The sequence below is a fragment of the Myotis lucifugus genome, unplaced genomic scaffold (assembly GCF_000147115.1).
Source record: "Myotis lucifugus unplaced genomic scaffold, Myoluc2.0 scaffold_375, whole genome shotgun sequence".
NCBI classification, from domain to species: Eukaryota; Metazoa; Chordata; class Mammalia; order Chiroptera; family Vespertilionidae; genus Myotis; species Myotis lucifugus.
The window spans coordinates 568,033-574,627 of NW_005871423.1; the positions used below are offsets into that span (position 1 = coordinate 568,033).

The 6,595-nt window shown below is 42.3% G+C and overlaps 1 pseudogene; it reads right to left on the reverse strand.

Annotated features, from left to right (window-relative positions):
- Positions 1-5,785: 5,785 nt before the first annotated feature.
- LOC102426332 lies at positions 5,786-6,374 on the reverse strand (annotated as a pseudogene).
- Between the last annotated feature and the right edge of the window lie 221 nt (positions 6,375-6,595).

A 6,595-nucleotide genomic window follows, 5' to 3' on the forward strand; every position in this document is an offset into this window, starting at 1 on the left:
TTTATCTGAGAGGTCAAAATGTGACCGTGCGGCTGTGGTCTGGGCATTCCCAGCAGGAGGAAGGTGACAACACACTTTGTCTATGAGCCACGCATGAAGAAAAACTACACTTAGCTTTTCCTGCTTTTCTGCAGAATCTACATTTGCATCTTAAATTAAATTCTGCTATATTCATTTTTCACTTTTTTCTTTTGGCTTTTAAAGCTGGAACAGAAACTCCTGACAAAAACACTGCCTAAGATTGGCATTTATTAGGGGAGAAAAACACAGCCACATGATTTTTTTTCTTAAATATTCCTTTGAGATTAGTTATTTCAGAAAGTCATGTCGTTGGGCAGATGGAGAGAGAGATGCAAGATGGTTCCAGAGATTCTAGGAATCTCAAAGGCTGAATTTCCATTTCAACATTTCAACTCCTTGTGAGTCAGCTCACTATATTAAAATGTGTAATATAGTAATATATATTAAACTTGCTCTCCTGATACATGCTGATAATTACATAGTTCAGCATGCCAATAAGTTTAATCAAATCAAATCAAATCAAACTTCTTGTCTCCTAAACCCCTGTAGAGATGCTCTTTCTACAAATTTGTTAAGCTATGTTTTCTTTCCCCTTGGTTAACCTAAATACTATTAATTAGCAACAGTCTTCTCCCTAAGTGACAGCTGAATATTAAATGTAAAGTAAAATAGAAATTCACTTGAATTTGGATTGTAAGCTCATTCTTAACATATTTGAAAGGGCCAATGCCTCCTTATTAAATGATGAACACATTTGATACTCTCATGGACGCTTTGGTCAATGACTTTATGGATAGGTAAACAAAAAATATGTTACATTTTATTACTAAAGGACAGATGTTGGAAACTGAAGATTGAGCCAAGTACCGACTGAGAGGGAATAGAAAAATAGTACAACCAAACTTTCACCTTTTTAAAGGATATATTAACATGGAAATATACTTCTATATTAAACTCAAGCAGACTTAAAGGTTCTAATATAGTGGGAAATTTTTAGTTCTCTACACTTCTAGAGAATTATAATTATTTATATCTTACTGGTGTATCTTATGGGTTAAGTTTGAGTACATCCTGATCTGCAATGTTCTAGTACTCAGTGGTTTCTTGTGATAGTTACTTGTTATGCAATAATAATGAAACTCTTTAGGTTTAAGCACTTTTGCATGCATCAATAAAATAATATCTATCTACATAAAAGCCTAAGTGACCGTCGCAACAGAAACAACTGAACCGACAACCGAACAGGCTGCCTGGGGCAACCAGGCTGGCAGGGGGGTTAGTGAGGGGCAACCAAACGACTGAGCAGCAGGCTGTGTGGGGCAACCAGGCCAGCAGGGGGGTTAGTGAAGGGTGACCAAATGACTGAGCAGCAGGCTGTGTGGGGCAACCAGGCTGGCAGGGGAGGGCAGTTAGGGGCGATCAGGTCAGCAGGCAGAGGCAGTTCGGGGTGATCAGGCTGGCAGGAGGGCCAGTTAGGGGCGATCAGGCAGACATGCAGGTGAGCAGTTAGGAGCCAGTGGTCCTGGATTGTGAGAGGGATGACCAGCAGTCGGGCATCCCTGAGGGGTCCCAGTTTGGAGAGGGTTCAGGCTGGGCTGAGGGGACCCCTCCCCATGCATGAATTTCATGCACTGGGCCTCTAGTATCAAATATAAAGGGCACAGATAATACCCTGGGTCTCAAAAGTTAACATTCTAGTTTGCAAAAGAATCAGTAAGTAGGAAATAAGTAAATGAACAAAATCATTTCAGATATGATGAAACATAAAGAGCAGTGATAAACTTGAAGGATATGGGGAGGTAAGGCTAATTTAAATTGAGTGATCTGGAAGGCTTATCTGAAATTGTGAGACACAAGCTCCATGACAAGAAAGACACAACAAAGACCAGATTTGGGGTCCAAGTTCAAGCAGATGATATAGCAAGTGCCAAGCTGTTGGCAGAGGATTAGCTTGATATTCAGAGAAGCCAGTGTGGCTGTTGGACAGTAAGGAAGAGAAAACACAGAAAGGGATGAACTCAAAGATAGAGGCAGGAACCACATTTTTTGGTCATTAAAAGCTGCTGGGGCCAGCTGGCATGACTTAGTGGTTGAGTGTCGACCTATGAACCAGTTGGTTTGATACCTAGTTCACAGTTGGTTTGATACCAGGTCAGGGCACATAACCTGGTTTCGGGCTTGATCCCCAGTAGGGGGCATGCAGGAAGCAGCCAATCAATGATTCTCTCCCATCATTGATCTCTCTCTCTCTCTCTCCCTCTCCCTTCCTTTCTGAAATCAATAAAATATATTTAAGTTTTAAAAAGCTGTTGGTCTTTTTCTGTGAAATGACCCCTAAAACTTAGTGGCTTAAAACAACAGTTATATTTTGTGCACAATTTGAAGATTAGGAATATAGAAGCTTCTTCCAGGCAATTTATCTCTGTTCCCTGTGGTATCACCTGGGGCAGCTAAAGCGGGAGCTCCCACTTCCCAGGGGATTTCTTCACTAACTGTCTGGTACCTTCATACTTCTTGGCCTCTCTCTTTCTCTACGTGGCATCTCCCATGGCTTATTCTTCTTATAAGGTGGGGTGGCTACCTCATGGTACTCAGACTTCTTACATTAAGACCAGCTTCCCCAAAACCTGTCCTTGACCCAACCTTTAAGCCTCCTAATAGCCTCTCTTGGAAGTCTCAAGACATGACATCTGCCCTTTTTGTTAACCAAATAAGGCACTAAGGTCAGCCCGGGTTCAAAGGGAAGAAAATAAGACACCTCCTCACTAAGGGAAGTGTCAAAGAATGTGTGGTCATCTTGAAGCTTTCACAGAAGCCATGGTAAGCATTCTGCATTTCATTTTGAGTATAATGGGAAGCCACTGAAGGATTTAAAATATGGACATGACATGATTTCATTTTTGTTTCTCTAAACATCATGTTGGCTGCTACACAGAGAAGACATTGAATGAGGATAAGAGATAAGGCAGTTAGAAGCTATTACAGTTGTCTGGATGGGCCATAATGGAGTGTTAGCAGAGGAGAAAGAAAGGCAAGAGTGAACATGGAGGACACTGTGTAGGACTTGCAGTGTGTAGCTCTGGGGTTGGGGAGAGGAAGAAAAAAAATCAGGAAGATTCTGAAGATTTTACTGAGGAGATGGCTTGAGGATGCTACTATTTACTAAGACAGGAAAAAGGGGGTAAAACTATATCTCATATAATTGCTCGAATAGCTCTTTGAGGCAGATATGTGTAGGCCTTATCATCTCCAACCTTCTGTCAGATAAGAACAATGGGATTTGATAAAGAAATAAGAAAGGAGGGAAAAGGAAGGAAAGAAAACACAAGAGAGGAGGACAGGAAATACTGAAAAAGCAACTTTCCTAATACTATTAACTAGATAAGGGGAGATTAGGTCTAAAATTAATTCTGATATCTAGTCAACATATCTTTCCATTATATAACAGAGTTAACTGTTAATATTATAATGGGTATTTTTATTATTTATTTATTTTTATTTTAACCTATTCAAAGAATAAGACCCTGCATAGCCTCAGCAATCTTGAGAAAGTAGAACAAAGTTGGAGGTATCACAATACCTGATATAAAACTATTCTCCAAGGCCATTGTAATCAAAACAGCCTGATACTGGCATAAGAACAGACATATAGGTCAATGGAATAGAATAGAGGGCCCAGAAATAAATCCATGCCTTTAAGGTCTCTTCAATAAATGGTGTTGGGAACACTGGACAAGTACATGCAAAAAAAATGAAACCAAACCACCAACTTACACCATACACAAGCATAAACTCAAAATGGATAAAAGACTTAAATATAAGTCACAAAACCATAAAAGTCCTAGAAGAAGCCATAGGCAGTAAAATCTCAAACATCTCTCATAGCAATATTCTTGCTGATACATCTCCTAGGGCAAGGGAAACAAAGGAAAATTTTTTTTTAAAATGAGACTACATCAAATTAAAAAGATTCTGCACAGCAAAAGAAACCATCAACAAAATGAAAAGGGAACCCAGTGTATGGGAGAACATATTTGCCAGTGATACATCTGATAAGGAGTTAATTTCCAAAATATATAAGGAACTCATACAACTTTACAAAAGGAAGATAAACAATCCAATTTAAAAATGGCAAAGGGCATGAATAGACACTTCTTCAAAGAAAACCTACAGATAAAAAGACTAAGGCCCAGTGCACGAAATTCATGCACGGATGGGGTCCCTGAGGCCTGGCTGGCTATCAGGGCTGATCAGGGCCTTCCAGCTACCAGCTGGGGCCTTCCTTCTGGCTATGGGCCAGGGCCTCCCTTCCCCAGCTGCCAGCTGCCAGCTGCTGGCCAGGGACTTCCTTCATTCCTTGTCACCCCCTGGTGGTCAGCACATGTCATAGCAAATGATGTAACTCCTGGTCTCCCTGTCGAACTCCTGAGGGGACAATTTGCATATTTGGCTTTTATATATATAGATGCTCATCATGACTAATCATCAGAGAGATGCTAATTAAAACCACAATGAGAGATTAACTCACACCTGCCAGAATGGCTACCATCAATAAATCAACAAACAACATGTGCTTGTGAGGATGTGGAGAAAATGGTACACTGCTAGTGGGAATACAGACTGGTTCAGACACTATGAAAAACAGTATGGAGTTTCCTTTAAAAATTAAAAATAGAACTGCCTTTTGACCCAGCGATCCCACTTCTGAGAATATATCCTAAGGATCCCGAAACACCAATTTGAAAGAATATAAACACCCCTGTGTTCAAAGCAGCATTATTAACAATAGCCAAAATCTAAAAACAGCCAAAATGCCCAATAGTAGATGAGTGGATAAAAAAGTGGTGGTACATTTATACAATGGAATACTACAAGGCTGTAAAAAAGAAGGAACTCTTACCTTTTGCAACAGCATGGATGAACCTGGAGATTATTATGCTAAGTGAAACAAGCCAGTCAGAGAAATACAAATACCATATGATATCACTTATATGTGAAATCTAAAGAACAAAATAAACTGAAGGACAAAATAGAAACAGAGGCATGGATACATGGAACAGACTGACAGAGGTCAGATGGGAGTGGGGTGAATAGATTAAAGAAGGTGAAGGGATTAGCCAAAGAACATATATGCACAACCCACAGACACATCTGCTGCAAATGGGCACTGGTCAGGTGTGCTAGGGTGAGGCGGGGGGGGGTCTGGGTAGAGGTGGGCAAAGGGGAGAAAGAGGACATCTGTAAAAGTGTAAACAATAAAACATTTAAGAGAACAAGCATATCCTCTCCCGCAGGTTAAAAGTACATCAGGTCCCTTCCATGTTCCTGTAAGTAAGTCTCTCTATTGACGAGGGCTTTAGGTTAATTCACCTATTTCCAAAGACTTGTTTGTTGACTATGCAGCAACTTTGTTGTCTTTCCTATATTCAAAATCTGCAAATTCCCTGCTCCCACGACCTCCTCTGAATCCACCACAAAATCCTTGAGGTGTGGTGGAGGTACCACCTCTACCATCACCACGCCCTCAGCCACCAAGGAAACCAAGACCTCCTCTGCCTCTGTACCCCCCCTCCCCACCCCCACCCCCCATGGCCTCGGTTTGGACAAAGTGGGATTCCAAATGTTTCAGCATTTAATCTTCTTTCTTCAGCCCAGGTTGGTCTCCATTCTCTATTATCATCACAAGAAATATTATCAAAGAAGGATTTATTTTTGTCATAATAGCAATTAGGTCCAAATGGATCTTCTTCATCTGGGTAAAGAGGCTGCAAACAGGAGCCATGGGAAGGTTGCTGATGCCTGAGGCCTTGCAGGGTAGATCCTGTCCTTGCAGGTTTCAAAGCTGGAGAGTTCTGGGTCCTACATGATCCCAGGGGCATGCTGGTTTCAGGCCTCTTCTCTTGGTTCTTGAATTTCATTCTTTCAAGATGACCTTGAGAGCTTTAAGTTCATCCTGGTTGAGGGGGGTCAGGTTAAAACCCTTCAGCTCCGGTTTGCCTTGGGCCTCAAAGAGGCGGTTGACCTTCACTTTAAGTTCTTTCCGGAGTCTCTCTATTTCTTTATCCAGATGATCCTGATCTTTCTCAATCATTTCCTTCGTCTGAGTGTGAGGCATCTTGATAAACATGTTCCCAAAGCAAACCGTCACATCTTCAGAGACGCTGAGCTCTTTCTTCAGGGCCCTCAGGCCCTCTCGGTTCTGATTCCTCTTGGCATCTAGGTCCACAATCTGCCGCTTGTCCGCCAGCACCGCCTTCGGCGAGCTCCTCCCACTTCCACCCAGGTACTGCAGCACCCGCTCCGCCTCAGGTGACAGCATGGTGCCCGCCTGCTCCGACCCCACTCCGGCTCCGGTTCCGTGCGGCCCCTTCTGCGCACGCGCCAGATGCTGGGGTCTGACCCCAGCGGGTCCAGGGGTACCCAAAGGTGTGGAAGGAGTAGACGAAGAAGGAATGACAGGGAGACAGCCTTCAGTTGATCAGCAGCCTAGCCAGGACCTCTAGCCAGGATCTCCAGCCAAAGTTCTGGTCAGAGTTCTGGTTAGGAACTGATGTTTATTGTCTTGTTACATCTG